Source organism: Camelus ferus, chromosome 13 (assembly GCF_009834535.1).
Source record: "Camelus ferus isolate YT-003-E chromosome 13, BCGSAC_Cfer_1.0, whole genome shotgun sequence".
NCBI lineage: Eukaryota > Metazoa > Chordata > Mammalia > Artiodactyla > Camelidae > Camelus > Camelus ferus.
The window spans coordinates 11,075,336-11,092,726 of NC_045708.1; the positions used below are offsets into that span (position 1 = coordinate 11,075,336).

Below are 17,391 nucleotides of genomic sequence, written 5' to 3' on the forward strand. Positions count from 1 at the left end.
AAATTATCACAAAAGACAAAAAAGTAATTACTTCTAAGAGGAAAATGGCTGTAATCAAAGAGGGGTACACTGGAAGCACCTCTGGGGCACTAGCAATATTCTATTCCTTGACCTGGATGGTGTTTACACAGGTGTTTGCTTATTATTATTATTCCTTAAGTAGCACACATTTTATGCATTCTTCTGAACTTCTCACAATATAAAAACTCTAGCTAAACCTAATTTTTAATACTATTTAATAATAATATGTAAAGATTTCTGCAGGTGAACTTTTATTCTGAACATGTGCTCACATATTTCATCTAAAAGTTTCAGCTAATAGTGCACAGCACAACCTGCCAAACGTAAAAGAACAACCAAATCATCAGGAACTCAGACAAAAAGAACAAAGAGATCTCACTGGAAATTCTTAAGGTTCCAATGCTTCTCACATTTTAATGCAGATTTCAAACTACAGATTCAGATTTAGTAGGCCTGCAGTGGGACCTGACATTCTGCATTCTAACCCTAGTGAAGCCAATGCTGCCAGTCCATAGCCTCTGAGTACCAATTTCTTAAGAATCCATTAAAATGCAGCTGGTATCAAGACTAGCTGATAAAAGGAAAGGGATTCAACAGGTGCTGAGAATATGTGCCAAGCACCTTACCTCATTTAACCCTACCTCGACTCTATGAGGGGCATGTTATCAGTTATGTTTTACAGATGAGGATAGTGAGGCCTAGATAAATTAACTTGCCCACAATTAGCCAGCTCTGTAAAAAGAAAAGGAGCCAAAATATGAACCCAGTATGTTCCAAAGTGCCAAGAAAGGAATTCACTAAATGTGAGCGAATGAGAAGCATGGTGAAAATAGTGCTTCAGGAAGCAGAATTCAAAGGACTCTACAATCGCACAGCACTCCTATCAAATCTCTGTTTGCATACAGAGCCAGCTACCTCACTAACACAAAAATATTCTGCAAAGAACATAATGCATTTTGACAAGATGCTGTAAGAGAATGGAAATTTTCATTTCCACTTATATTTTTTCTGGTGGTGGTCAGAGCAAAGGAATTCATGAAGGGTAAATAATGTCTTGACTACTCCCCACCCTCAGGAAACCTAAAAGACAATGGCACATACACATGAAGTAAATCTTTGTTTCACAAGCTTGCTTGGCCATTAAAAAAAAAAAATTATCACCTAGTAGGTACATTTCCTGGAGATTGTTTCAGAAAACAGGGATGGGTCCAGGAATCTTAATTTTTTTAACAAGCACCAGAGCAGATTCAAGTTCAGAAAACCTTCAGTCGTACTTCTAAAACTTAACCTCATGTTCTCATTGACAGTTTTCCTATGCCTTATATACTTTACCAAGCAATAGGTTTAAAATATGGCTAATAAAACCTGGAGAGAAAAATAGAAACTATTATAGTAGGAGATCTTAGAGTTATGGAGCAACTAAACCCTTATTTTTACAAATGAGGAAACCGAAGTAAGAAAACTTAGGTGACTTCCTTAAGGTCATGTAATTAGTGGCAAAACAGAACCTGTATCAGCCCAATGCTCTTTCTAACACACGCACCAAAATCCATTTTTAAAAGAGCAGCAATAAAGCATTACTTAGTGATGACCACCAAAAAGTCACTAGTTGAACAAATCTGGCACATCCACACAACGAAGCTGGGAAAATGATTAGGGATTACCTTTGTTCCAATAAGTCATGATCTCCAAGATATATTAAGTGAAATGCTGAAGTGTACATAATATGGCAACCTTTTATGTAAGAAAGGAAAAAGAAGAATATTTTTATAGAGATATTTGCTTATTCTTTCAAAAAGAAACACTGAAAGAATAAACCAGAAACTAATAAAAATTAGGAGGAGGCTGTTCCGAGCACCAGCCATGTGGTGTACCTTGGCAATTTCCCTTCTTGGTCCCAGATCTGAAGATGGCAGCAGTGCTTGAGGGGGTGAGTGACCTTCCTCCAGATTCTTTAAACATTTTGGTAATACCATCTATCCCTTTTCTTCCCCCAACCCTTGAGATAACAGTTTTACCCTGTTACTAATCTCTAAGTTACCCTACCCTACTCTTCTTGGCTCTCTCAGTCTTGCAATCTATACTAAGTCTCCTCTCTTTGAAATATCTAGTATGTTTTCCATTTTCTTGACTCGATCCTAAAAGAATATTCCAAGGGTAAAAAGAATTACAAACAAATTTTAGACTTACCTCAGTAATTTTGTTAGTAATAATATGAATACTATATTTTTTCTTTTTTATGAATATTTTTAAAATTTATGTGTACTTTAGAATAAAGCAAACAAATGTGAACAGTACTAAAAACCAAGATTTTCAGTTAAAGAAAAGAGAGACAAATATAAAAGCTAAAGAAAAAAGTCAGTTCAAATTAAGTTGGAAATATCACTATAAAGTTTTGATTTCTAAAAACATATTTTCTATCTCTGTCCATTAAAAGGACCTAGAAATAATGAAGACCCAATAGCAGTGAGCATTCCTAGCCCTCAGATCTTGGTTTCTAATGGCATTTTCTGTAAAAGAAACTAGGTCTCCCTAGAAGAATGACTGATTTCAGATCAAGAACAGGGAGAACACAAGGTGCACCTGGGATATCTTTGTTTTGTGATAGAAAACATCCCAAAGACCAACAGGACATGTCAAAAGGATCTGACACCAGCTTGAAGAGGCTTATACTGGCCAAAGTTCAGCATCAAAGAGACTAATGGCTACAACTAAGTGTAAAACAATGAATAAATAAAAACCCACGTGCCTACAGTGGTACAGAAAATAGCAAAGAAACTCATTTGCCACCACTGAGGTGACCAATTCTTTACTAAGAGAATTTACAATGAAGAGCAAAGGTAAACCCAAACAACTTGCCTTATCAGGGAAGACTTACAGTAGTTCATTCTCAGCTGATGGTGTCTTGCCAGCTAACAAATGTGGAAGGAATAATAATAATAACAATCATCCTTTCACAACCTGCAATGAAACTGATTCAACCTCCAATGAAACAACTGATTCACGCAAGGATCATTAATGGACGTTAAAACCAACAGGTGAAAGATGGAATAGAGTAACTGCATTGCATTAAAAGTGCTACCCTAAGACTACTTGATCCATGTAAAGGGAAACCTTTACAATGGAAATACTGAGGACTTCCACATTAGCCAAGTGATCAAATTTAGCATCTTTATTATACTGGTAAAAGCTGACATAAAGTGTGATACAATATGAATGAATACACAGTATCACAAAGGTCTGCAAATATGAATATAATCAAGCCTTTAGATTTGTCTTAAAAGAGGATAAAGGAAGGAATTCATTGACACAAGGAAATAGGAAGACAAATCATGAATGTGGGAGAGTCTGCCAGAGAACCAGACTGGTCCCTTCCAAAAGTCAATGTCACTGAGGGAAAGAAAAAAAATGGGGGAAAGGAGAGGAGGCTGTTTTATATTACGAAGCAAGAACTAAATAACAGCCAAACGCAATTTGGATTCTGTTTCCTACTTTAGACCTTTGCACTAGCTGTTCCCTGTGTCCCCAAAACTTCGTGTTAAATGTCCTGCTTTGTGTCTTACAGCCTGAACATTGCCTTCTCCCTGAGGCCTTCTCTAAACCAATCAATCTCCTTTAGTCTTCCTTTTCAGCCGCATGTTATTATCCTATCACCCTCTTACTTTTTAAAGTTCTATTTGTTTGTTTGTTGTGGGGGAGGTAACTAGGTTTATTTATTTAATAGAGGTACTGGGGATTGAACCCGGGACCTAATGCATACTAAGCACACACTCTTACCACTGAGCTATATCCTCCCCCCATCACCCTCTTTTATTTATCTGAAGTACTTATTACGCCCTGAAATTTTATTCATTCCTCAATTGCTTTCTTCATTCTCATATGTAAGATCCAGGAAATCAGAACCCTGGCCTATTTTGTCCACTGTGACCCTAATATCTTGAATCATGCCTAGCACACAGTAGCATTCAATAAATGTTTGCTGAATGAATGGACCAATGAGGAAAAAGGCAAGAAAGACTCAACAGACACTTGGGATCATGCAATGCCTCAGGAAGCTCATAAGGAACATCACCCCTAAGAATCAAGTGCATACACTGAATGAGCATTTGAGTACCTAACATGTAAGTACTAAATGTGACCATAAGATACTAAAAATGTTACATATGAATTATACTGCATAATATATCTCTTTTAAGATATTTGGCTGGAATTAATTAGCAGAATAATTTTCTTTTTGGGTATTAACTTTAACCTAGTTGTGCAAGGGCAACAGTGGTTAAATGGTGGAGCACACAGGAGATACCCTACAGAGTTGGATAGAGTAGTTAAGTGAAAAAATGCCTCTGACCTAGGAAAATGAATGCTCCAGTTATAAAAATGAACATGATACATATGAGAGGCAGTGAGACTAGCCTGGCTTGAACAGACTGCATAACGGGTATTATGGAAACTAAGGCTGGAAAGGGACAGCGAGGGCCATACGGAGAGCTTCAAAGATAAGAAAGCTAGGCAATAATGAGTTATCATACATTCCTGATCAGAGGAGAAATATTCAGACCGTAGTCCTTTAAGATTGGTCTGTCATAATACTGTCACTTCAATCTTAATCATTTACAAAAATTACCAAGAAGAAAAACTCAAATAACAGCAGCTACTTTTTATGGAGTGTTTACCATGTGTTTGACACTTAGTTAAGTATTTTACAGGTATGTCATGAGGGAGGAAGTACAACTCCCATCTGAAGATGAGGGAGACTGAGATCATACAACTGGGAAACAGCAAAGCCCTGGCAAAGAGACCAGCTAAGAACTATAGCATTACGTCAGTCCGCCTTCAGCTCGTGAAAGCCTGGTCTAGAGTCATGTCAGCAAATACAACAAGGAACAGGGGAACCTGAGGGACACTGAAGAAGATAATACAGAACTACACGGCAGGATACAAAAGATTTAAAAAAAAAAAAAAAGAGGATTAACAAATGATTCCCAGTTTTATGGTTTACCAGACCAGAATAAAATTATTTTATCTACAGAAATGGGGATATTGTGAAGGGAACTTGGTAATGAAGGTTATCTTAAGGGAGGAGAGAGATGAAATAATGGACTCAGCTGAGTTAGAGGATATGCTTTATAAAGCCCCTGGAAAACCAAGAGGTATAAAGGGGAAAGAACACATACAGATGGATCTAAGAGACATCAGGGCAGTGGTGTCAAATGAACACATGAATAAGCCCAGTTCTCCAAAGACAGAAAGAAAAGCACAGAGGAAAAAAGAAATCATGTATTTCTGCTACAGGTATGTTTGCATACAGGACAAGTATGCCACCAGAACTACACTATGAGGAAGCAAGGAGATAAGTTCTCCTTGTCCCAGTTTTAATGTTCCATAACACAATGTAATAATAATGTTTTAAGATTTGAGTGTTTACTATGTGCTAGGCAATGTGCTAAGAAGTTCACATGCGTTCCCACATTTAATTGTCCCATAACGTGGGCATTATCCTCATTTTGTAGATGAAAAAACTGAGGCTTAGAGAACCTAAGGTCCATATCCAGGGAAAGTAGGAGAACTAGGGTATGAGCCTTGATCTACCTGGGGCCAAAGCCTATGATCTTAATTTTAATTACTATATTAAAACAAATGATTATCAAGCCAGTCCACAGAACATTGTAAACCATTAAGCTTCCTGTGTGGGTGCATTATATATACATAACATAAAAACTGCCATTTTAATAAGCATTTTAAAATATGCAGTTCAGTGGCATCAAGTACATTCACACTGTTGTGCAACCATCACCACCATCCAACTCCAGAACTCTGTCATCATCCCAAACTAAAACTCCATACCCATTAAACAGTAACTCCCCATTCCCTCCTCTCCTCAGTCCCTGGCAACTACCATTCTATTTTCTGTCTCTATGAATTAGACTATGCTAGGTACCTCATATAAGTGTAATCACACAATATTTGTTCTTTTGTATCTTGTTCTTTTGTGGCTTATTTCACCTAGTATAATGTCGTCAGGATTCACTACCATTAAGTCCCTTTTAAGTTAAATAAAATGTGAAATTCTAACCCACACATCATTATGTACCCCTATGGGAATTATACCCCAAAATTCCATTATGATTTATGAAACACACTTGGAAGAGGGAGCTACATTTACTGGAAGGGAAAAAAAAAAAAGAGGAGGAAAGATGAGGAAGACAGACAAACCAAAATTTGAAGGGTCCACAGGAAAGTAAAACTTTAGATTCAGTAGTAAGAAAGCAGCTTGCTTGATTTTGACTAGACCAAAGGATCTATTTGGAAAGATGTTATTTGGTATTTCAAAGCAAAAGCTAAGAAAGCAGTCCTGCAAAACAGACTGCAAACATCATACTGACGGATCAACCAAAAAAGACAAGACACTGGTGTTTTTTGGCAAGAGACAGCAAGATTACTAGAAAAAAAGCTTTAAAAATAAACACTGAAATAGAAGGATAAATTCTATTTTCCCTTGACTTCCGTCTGAAAAACCAGCAGATGGGAGAGGCAACAATTAGTAAAACTGTACTGATCAATCCATATTTAACATCAATCTTTCTCCAAATAATGCACCAAGAACTTCATTCTGGAAAAAAAAAGTCTTGTTCTCCATATAGCAACAGGAATCAAACACTCAAGATGAGAATAATAAAGGAAACACAAATTGGGAAGAGTATGCCATACTAGTGAATTCTTTAAAATAGGTGAAATAAATGCACCCTAAATATTAAATATTCTAAGGGAGAATTAGTAGCTAAAACTAAAAATTGTCTGCCTTCACAAAAATTAAATGAAATACCTCAGATGTATGTATTACTAGGAGATGAGAAGAAATAAGTTACTGTTGAAGCTAAGTTACTGTCTAGAGTAGTAAAATTTGACAAGTAACTATTGCTGTATATAATACATGCACATTTATCACACACATATATAAACAAGTATCAAAACATCACAAAATACTTCCATCTTTGAAGCAAAACAGAACAGCAACACTAGAAAAAAATCAAACAAAAAATCTAGGAGAAAACTTCAGAAATTGAAAAGTAGAAATTTAATACAGGAAGAATAAGAATTCAAAGCAAATTTGCTTCCCAATACAGGTATGAGTAAGGAAAAACTACTGTAGACATTTAGAAGAATGTCACAAGAAACAATTTTAAAAATAAGCTGCAGTGTTATGAGCTATTTTTAAATGACCTCTCTACCATATCTTTCTACATAGAACAAACTGTCACAATATAGAAGAATGAACACATTACCTTCACTCTTCTGTCAACCACTACCATAAAGCACTCATTTTCAGTTAAGATACAGATGTTACGCGTTCAATACTGCACCACATACAGATTCCATTCCATTCAAAAATTCGTAAAATTTTTGCAGTGTAGGTGATAACATGTTAAATTAACTATAAAATACCAGAGCAGTAAGATGAGGAACTTGTATTGAATAGAAGTTCAATATCAGAGATGCTAAGTAGCCTCAATCCACATAAACAGATTCTATAAAATAGTTTAATATAGTTCTGGCTTAAACTGTCAACATTACCCCAAAAGGAAAAGGACCTTCTCATTTTACTTATTATTGGGAGGCACGAGACAGTACTGATCAAATTAAAATCATACAGTGTTTCTTGTGCCAGTTTACAAAACAAAAACAAAAGCATCATCACTCTAAAGCTGTCACCACTTAGTAATCTGAAATATTTTAATTGCAGCTGCAGTGCTTGTGTTTATTGCCTGTGCATATGACTCACTCTCAGAAAGGTTCTCCCAAGACTGGTGGATTTTTAAGAATGCAGAAACCATAACTGGGGCATACTGTGTGGGAAGTATCATGATGGTGAATGAATAAAAGGGGAAAAGAATTTATGACAGAATTTTTTTAAGTGTTTATAAAAAGCAGGTTCACTCATAAAAGGTAGATTTCTCTGCAGAATAACAGGAAAGGTTGGGGAAAGCCATCCTGGCTCTGAGAAGCTTTCCTTGACTTCCTTGCTTGGATTCAGTGCATTTCTTACAGTACAATATATTTAACTAGTTTCCTAGTCTGGCTCCCCAACCAGACTGTAGGCAACTTGAGACCAAAAGCTGTCTTATCTTAGAATCATTAGTACCTACTTCCCAAAATGTCCAGCGCACAGAGGGCCCTCAGTGTCTTTTCATAAAATTGATTACTGAATAATCAATCCTATATTTATCTTTTATTTTACAAAAGCACTTTCACAAACATTACCTGTTTTTGCTTCATTTAACAACCTTGTGAAGGGGGAAGGGCATTATTTAACCAATGGTTTCTGGTTTTATAGAGACTGACTAAAACAACCCTGAAATCAAGAAGATAATCATGTATTTGTTCATCTTTGAGATAACTTCTCCTTGGGACCTCAATATTCTTGTAAAACCCAGAGGTTTTGCTAGTATTCTCACAATAGGTAGGAATCACACAGCTCTGAATCTTACAAAAGGATTTTAACTACAGGTTTTAAAGCAGCGTTAGAGAAGGTGCTCCTAGAAATCAGACATTTAAGTAGCATCCAAGCTATTTTTCCTGATCCAATTTTTTGTGACTGTGAGAAGCTAAGAAATTGCAAAAGGCAAAATGCTGGAAAGTGAATGATGTCATGGATGTCACGAAGTTGCATCAATACCTGATGATGATTTAGCACAATAATGCAACACATTATGCCAAGAAACATAATGTCAAACCACCAGGATATTTTACTGCATTAATTTCATGACTTTATTAGCAAATTGAAGTGCAGTGGCTCTCCAATTTTCTACAATGGAGAAGTTGCTGGTTTAGGTTTACGTCCTTAGCAAAGGCATTAAGAAAATCTACAAATCTATGGAAAAGGCTTTAAGAAAAGAAAAAAAATGGTCAAAGATTTAGACAGTATTAAACTAAACAGCTGTCATTTTAACAATCAAAAAGCTTTTTGAAGTAGACAAAGCATTTATGGGTCAAAGTAGATTGAGTAATATATTTGTACTGGGCTTGTCAGAAGCAGTTACAAGGTGTAAAATGACAACATACAATAGAAAGGTATCTCAGTCAGATTATACACATGAATATGCTCAAAATTAGGAATTAGACACAGAGCATCACTATTCACTGTAAAAGCTACAGACTGAATCTTAAGTGTTCAATTCTAAATGATGCTATTTCCTCTCAAATTGTCCTTGTCCCTTTAAACCCATGATGTCATCATTATCAAGCACAAGCAAAACAAATTTAAGTTACAAAAGGTATTTGGTGTTTCCAAGTCAAAACCATTGCCTCAACAATTCCCCACAGTACAATTCCAACTGAAGCCATCATTCCTCAAGGAAGAGACCACAAAGCTTCATCCAGCTTCCCTACCTGAGAGAAACAAATCAAAGTCTCTGAATTAGCATTCAAACAATAACAAAAGTTGTTCTCAAAAAGGGTAACAAGTATAGTACAATGTTCCTGCTAGCAAGTGAGAACTGGTAACGTGTCTGAAGCTTCATGCTGAGCAATCGGAAACCCACCACAGAAAAGTCCAAAGACTCTGACAATTAAGAAATGAAGCCTTTATTTTCCTAATAAAATTCGGGAGATTAACAGACAAAAACAATTGGATATTCCGAATTCTAACAATCCAAAGGTTTCAAAGGAATGAGGACTTCATTAGCACCGAAGTTACTTTGCAGAGGCTATCAAGGTCTTGCAATTGTTCTTCCTTCGTTTATAAATTGGTTCCTACCCTCCACAGTTCCCTCTGCAAAAATAATTCTCACCAGAAGCATTCCAGTCACAACGTGGATTGCTGTCTCAATCAACGAGATCCGCAGTTCCTACTTCATTGGGGGAATGCTCAAAAAACTAAGGAGTAGGAAAGGCTGCTTGTGTTTTACTTCTTAAGCCAATTACAAAATCTTCCCTTTGCAGCTGCAGCTTCAGAGATGCTGCCCTTCGCCGCAGCCCTAATTCTGGAGGGCACCAACTCCAGCTTCTCTCGCAAGGCGTTAATGATTTGGGGTCGAGCTGGAAGATAATCTGATACCCCAGACACCCTTACCCTGGTCACACACCCTTTCGTGGCCCCGGTGAGGGAATGAGAATCGCTCTGCTAGAGAAGAGAGGCCGGGTTCGCACCCATCCCAAGGGTTGGGTGGAAAGGGGCTCACCTCCTCCTTCTCCTCCCTGTCTAACGCAGGGAGGGCGAGGATGACTGCGGCAAGGCCCTCAGGCCAGCCGGCACGGACCCCCGCGCGGGGTGCAGGGCCTGCGCTGGACCCTGGGCATAAAGGGCAGAAGGCGCCAGCTCCCCGCCGCGGCCCCGGGAGAGGGAGAGGCCTCACCTGGCCCAGCCCGCGCCACGCTCTCGGGTACGCTCCGCTGGCGAAGGCGGTGAGGGAGCCGGGGATAAGACCGGAGCAGAAGTGCTCCGCCCCAGGCCGCGCCCGCCGTACTAGGGGGCTCCTCACAGCTGGCGGGATACCGAGCCGGTCGGAGCCGCCATCTTCCTCCACTCAAACGCCGCCGCCGCCGCCGCTGCTGCTCTGGCCGGGAAAAGACAGCGCGGAGCGCGCATGCGCCGGGGACGGGCACGGAGGACGCGCGCGCGCCCCCACACACGTCAGCGAGGCGGGCCCGCGCAAGGGGCCTATGGGCGGTGCCATGTTGGGAAGGTCTTTGGTTTCCCCAACACCCACCACCTTACGAGGCTCTCCAAGGTAGGAACAGCGCCTAGGGGAGCGAAGCTGGAGTAAGTGAACATCGCGCTTCCTCTCTTGCCTTCCTCAGGTGCCAACAAATGGCCTGAAAGCTGCACTCACCCTTCTTTGCACTGCTTGAGACAACTGGGCAGTTTCCCCAATGGCTTGAGACTATGATAGACATTAAGCCAGGAATTAATTCATTTGTACCCCTGGGGGACTGATGAGCACAGGGATAGGCTGTGGCAGATGGAAGTGCTCTTGGATGTCAATTGAAGGAGAGAAACTCAGTGCCTTGGTTATGCAACCAGAGCTTCCCGTAACTGTAACAACCACTGTATGTCTTGTTACTAGCTCCATTTTTAGATGAGGAAACTGAGGCACAGGATGTATCATTTTCCGAAAGCCACAAATACGGGGAGTTGGGGTGGGGAGGCAGGATTTGAACTCAGTCTGGTTCCCAGGCTCTTGTGTTTTCCACTATCACTATCACCAGGTGGTGGATTTCAGAAAAATCCCCCTTCCAAGGGAGCAACCTGGTTTGAAGGTGAGAACCTTCATGAACCCATCTGTACTACATGTGGTCTAAGGAAGTGCCAGAGATACAGAGGCCAAGGCCTCAGTCTTCACTCCTTGCACCTAAGATTGTAGCAACCTTGAGCTGCCAGCCTACCGCCCTGGGATAAAATGGATCTTCTGGGATATCTCTTAGGACGAACCCAAGTCTGCTCCGAAGCTGGGAAGGCAAAACACTATTGAACAGAGTTGGGTTAACCTCACTCTAGAAAGCACTAGATCTGTGTCCTACAAACGTGAATAATGCAAAGATCCCTGGGAAAACACTCATGGAATCCTAGTATTAGAAACACTGATCAAGTCTTTCAGTTAGGAAATGTCACTGCAAAATAAAAATTTGGCAATTGTAATTGGTAAAATAAATATTAAAATCGTGTCATTAAAAATCCCAAGCTTAAAAATTGTCATAGAACTTGTGAACAACACCCATTCCCCATGCTGAAACACCCTGTAGAGCTGAATGTTAGAAACAAATACTGGAGCAGCTTTTGAAGTGCTTCCTTTTAAAAATGCAGGTTCTACCTTTTGGCTCTCTGAGCAGCACCATGGAGGTAAGAACAAGCACCTTATGAAAGGTGGCAAAAAGGGAGCCAAGGAGAAAGTAGTTGATCTGTTTTCTAAGAAATATTGGTATGATGTGAAAGCACCAATTATGTTCAATATAAGAAGTATTAGAGGAGGAGGGTTTAGTTCAGTGGTAGAATGCGTGCTTAGCATGCACGAGGTCCTGGGTTCAATCCCCAGTACCTCCACTTAAATAAATGAATAAACCTAATTACTACCCCCTCCCCCCAAAAAAAGAACTGGGAGAAGTATTGAAAAACACTAGTCACAAGGAACTAAAAAGCACACCTGAAGGCCTCAAGGGTTGTGTTTTGGAGGTGAGCCTTGCTGATCTACAGAATCATGAAGTTGCATATAGAAAATTCAGGCTAATTACTGAGGATGTTCAGGGAAAAAATTGCATAACTAATTTCTGTGGCATGGATCTTACCTGTGACAAAATGTGCTCCACAGTCAAAAATGGCAGACCATGACTGAAGCTCATATTGATGTCGAGACTACTTAAGGTTATTTGCTTGTCTATTCTCTGTTGGTTTCATAAAAAAAAAAAAAAAAAAAAAACAACAATCAGATTCAAAAGACCTCTTATGCTCAGCACAAACAGGTCTGCCAAATCTGGAAGAAGTTGATGGAAATCATGACTCAAGAGGTACAAACAAATGACTAGATAGAAGTGGTCAATAAGTTGACTGCAGAGAGCATTGGAAAAGACGTAAAAGGCTTACCAATCTATTTATCCACTCCACAATCTCTTTGTTAGAAAAATTAAAATGCTAAAGAAGTCCAAGTTAGAATTGGGGAAACTCATGGAGTTTCATGGTGAAGGTAGTAGTTCCAGAAAAGCTACTGGGGATGAGATAGGTGCTAAAGTTGAATGAGCCGATTGATATGAGCCACCAGTCCAAGAATCTGTTTAACTTAAAATGACTTTAAGACTTAAACATAAGACACCATAAACTTCCTAGAAGAGAACATAGGCAAAACATTCTCTGATATAAATCCTAGCAATGTTCTCCTAGGGCAGTCTACTGAGGCAACAGAAATAAAAGCAAAAATAAACAAATGGGACCTAGTTAAACTTATAAGCTTTTGCACAGCAAAGGAAACCAAAAATAAAACAAAAATACAACCTACAGAATGGGAGAAAATAGCTTTAAACGATGTGACTGACAGGGGCTTAATTTCCAGAATATACAAACAGCTCATACAACTCAATAACAAAAAAACAAGCAACCCAATCCAAAAATGGGCAGAAGATCTAAACAGACATTTCTCCAATGAAGACAGACAGATGGCCAATAGGCACATGAAAAGATACTCAATATCACTCGTTGTCATAGAAATGCAAATCAAAACAATGAGATATCACCTCACACTGGTCAGAATAGCCATCATTAAAAAGTCCACAAACAATAAATGATGGAAGAGGTATGGAGAAAAAGAAACCCTCCTACATTGTTGGTAGGAATGTAGTTTGGCACAGCCATTATGGAAAACAGCATGGAGATTCCTTAAAAAACTGAAAATAGACTTATCCTATAAGCCAGCAATTCTACTCCTGAGCATATATCTGGAGGGAATGCTAATTCAAAAAGATACATGCACCCCAATATTCACAGCAGCACTATATATAATAGCCAAGACATGGAAGCAACCTATATGTCCATCGACAGATGACTGGATAAAGAAGTTGGGGGCAGAGGTATAGCTCAAGTGGTACAGTGCATGCTTAGCATGCATGAGATCCTGGGTTCAATCCCCAGTACCTCCTCTAAAAATAAATAAACAAACAAACAATCAAACCTAATTACCTGCCCCCACCAAAAAAATTTTTTTAAAAAGAAGTTGTGGTATATTTCTACAATGGAATACTGCTCAGCCATAAAAAAAGAATAAAACAATGCCATTTGCAACAATATGGATGGACCTGGAGAATGTCATTCTAAGTGAAGTAGGCCAGAAAGAGAAAGAAAAATACCGCATATCACTCATATGTGGAATCTAAAAAAAGAAAAAAAATGGACACTAATGAACTCATCTATAAAAACAGAAACAGATTCGCAGACATAGTAAGCAGCCTTATGGTTACTGGGGGAAAAGGGGTGGGAAAGGATAAATTTAGGAGCTTGAGATTTGCAAATGTTAGCCACTATATATAAAAATAGATTAAAAAAACCTAAATTTGCAACAAAATGTAAGCATGGAAATAAAATAAAAACAAGCATTCTTGGAATAAGTGAGCCAGTCAAATAAAAAGATACATGCACCTCACTGTTCATTTACAATAGCCAAGACATGGAAGCAACCCAAATATCCATCGACAGATGACTAGATAAAGAAGTTGTGGTATGTGTATATATACACATACAATGGAATACTACTCATACATAAAAAATGAAATAACGCCATTTGCAGCAACATGGATTGATCTGGAGATTGTCATACGAAGTGAAGTAAGCCAGAAAGAGAAAGAAAAATACCGTATAATACCACTTACACATGTAATCTTTAAAAATGAACTTATTTACAACATAGAAATAGACTCATAGTCATAGAAAACAAACTTACAGTTACAAGGTGGGAAAGGGGAGGGTGAAGGGATAAATTAGGAGTATGGGATTTGCAGATACTAACTACTATATATAAAATAAACAACAAGGTCCTATTGTATAGCACAGGGAACTATATTCAATATCTTATAATAGCCTATAATGAAAAAGACTATGAAAAGGAATATATATATGTATAACTGAATCACTATGCTGTACGCCAGAAATGAACACATTGTAAATCAACTACACTTCAATTTTTAAGAAATCAATTTAAAATTCAGAGTTTGAATGGTGAGAAATTTTAAAAATCTTACTTGTGGAAAAAATGCAGGTTCCAGGGCCCACTTTTGACCCTACCTCAGACTTCTAAAGCTCCCCAGGGATTCTGATGCCCAGTTAGGTTTGGAACTGCTGGATCATATTAGAACAGGGTCAAATACAGAAGCACTCCACGCTGAATCTCCTAGCTCAAAGATAGTGGAGATTTTTGCCTGTTTTGTTCACTGCTTTATCACCTAATTATAGAGACTGGCACACAGGAGGCACTCACTAAGTATTCGTTGAATGAATGAATTGGGATTTTGAAAACTAAGAGGGCATTCAGTCAAATATTGAGTGAGCACCTACTATATGCCAAACCACATGATATGTACAGCAATATGTCTTTAAGTAAAGCAACAAAGTCCCTGCCCTTATGAAGGGCCTCACAGTTTTACTGGGAGACAGACAATCAACAAGTAAATAAGCCCATATAAAATTATAACCTGTGATACGCACAAAAGTATTTTTATTAAAGCAAAATCTTTGGTAATAATCACAGTTGATGTATATTGTGTACTCTTAGCCAAGCACTGCTAAGTCGATGCCATTGTTGAGCTTACTTTGTAGATGGTGAAACTGAAGCACACAGGGATTAAGTGGCTCAACTCATGGTCATAAGCAGGGTTTGAACTCGGGTGGTCTCACCTCAAAGCCTTTGCTATTGAACTCTGCACAATGTTGCTTCCAGCAAACAAGAGGAGGCAAGACTGAGGTCAGTTTATACAACTGGAAATTATCTCCTAGATCATGGAGATTTGGGGGCAGGGAGGTTATGTGATGAAAAGACGTTTCGTTTATTCATTTATTTAAATCCTCTTTTTTTTTTTTTCTTAGTAGCGGGGAGGTAACTAGGTCTATCTACCTATCTATCTATCTATTTATTTATTTTTAATGGAGGTACTGGGGATGGAACCCAGGACCTCGTGCATGCTCAGCATGCGCTCTACCACTTGAGCTATACCCTCCCCCGGAAACGATGTTTTCGAACAGTCTCTCCGCAGTATGAAGACAGATTGGGACACGATTAGAGAAGAGGAGGCAAGATATAAAGCTAGGATGAGAGAGGGGCTATGGTCTTAAGTATAAATGAAAAGTTAGTTTTCTTCCAGAGCCCATCCCAATAATCAATTACTGAAATTCATTTCTTATATATCTACTTATTTATAATAAGTAATATATGCACATAAAACAAAATTCAAAAAGACATATAATAAAAATTAAGTCCGTCCTACCTGTCCCCCTGCTATCTGGTAAACATTCCCTCTCCACCAAGGTAACTACTGTTACATGTTCCTTATTTCTTTTCAGAGATGCATACACAAACACACACATACAAATATAAATAAATAAACCTTCATATAGCAGCGAACTGTACATGCTGCTCTGTACCTTGCTTTTTTTTAACTTACCTATAGTTCTTCGAGGTAATTTGATGTCAGTTTATCTAGAACCATCTAACTGTTAACAATTGCATTCTATTCCTTTGGATAGCTGTACCATATATTTTAAGAATTAAAACAAATCCTCTAATGATGGACATTTAATTTGTTTCTAGTGTTTTGTGATTATAAACAAAGCAGCAATGAATATCCTTGTACTTTTATTTGCATGTGAGTTAATGTATCTACAGAGAAATTTCCTAGAAATGCAATTGTGGGGTCAACAGGCATGTACATTTTAAATATTGGTAAGTTGGCATTTACTTCTTAACTGTCTACATAGCCTCAGCTTGGAAATCAGATGGAAAGTTTTCTCACTATGGGCTTTGCTCTTATATTCCTATCAAATATTAGTGTTTCATGTGGTGTATCAAAAGTGCCTGCAGTTCTGAGTGCAAATCTCTGAGCCCCAAACATGAATGGTGTAAAAATGTATTTCACAAGACAGAGAAACTCATGCTTTAGAGTCTCTTGTCAGTGTCTGCTTATGCCACAGCCTCAAATCTTAGGCCTTTCCCCCTGGAGGAAGAAACTGCCACTGCTTCCTCATTTTTAGACCTCATTTGGTTCTGTCCCCTCATTTTACAGATGAGGAAGGGACTTGCCCAAGATCACAGGAGGCCTATAATTTAACTAGGGCTGGCCTCCTGATTGCCCATTTGCTAAAACAAAAGCTATTTCCTTTGCAGCATCCTCAAATGAGCTCCAAGATCACTATCTTTCTGGTCTCCTAGGAGATTCAGCCTTAGGAATGCCCAACGAATTCCTTTAAGGCTCATTACCTAATGTAACAAAATATGTAAGAAATTATCTCCTTCTGCTGGTAACATGCTGTAATTACAAAGCCTAAAATGACTAGGAGTCAGTTGCATTTATGAAAAACTAATTACACCTCAAAAGTGAGACTTAGGTAATGTCTAATCAATGGTCTGTCTCATCCCTTGCTGCTGCCAAGTCTCAGTTGGTATAATTTACTCAAAAGAATGGGTTCACAGGAGGATGTATTCAAAGTAAACATAGTTCCAGAGAGAGAACAAGACAAAATCTTTTATCTTTGAAGCTGGTCAGTAACTAAGACAGTTAACAGTATTAGTGAAGGAGAAATAATAAAATGGCCATGCTTAGGTTAACTATTCTTGACCTTATACTTACTGTTTGCTTTTAGAGCGGTCAGCAAATCTCACTGATCAGACTGCTCCCAGCCCCAGG

At 38.5% G+C, this 17,391-nt stretch overlaps 1 protein-coding gene and 1 pseudogene across 1 annotated transcript in view; one reads left to right on the forward strand and one right to left on the reverse strand.

The window, feature by feature from the left end:
* The window catches only part of FBXO42 (F-box protein 42), an 84,237-nt gene extending 73,620 nt beyond the window's left edge, over positions 1 to 10,617 (reverse strand). Inside the window, exon 1 of the mRNA XM_032495281.1 lies at positions 10,374 to 10,617. The gene's annotated coding sequence lies outside the window, so the exon portion shown is untranslated. The remainder of the gene's footprint in view (positions 1 to 10,373) is intronic.
* Positions 10,240 to 12,848, forward strand: LOC102517720 (annotated as a pseudogene).
* The last annotated feature ends 4,543 nt before the right edge of the window (positions 12,849 to 17,391 follow it).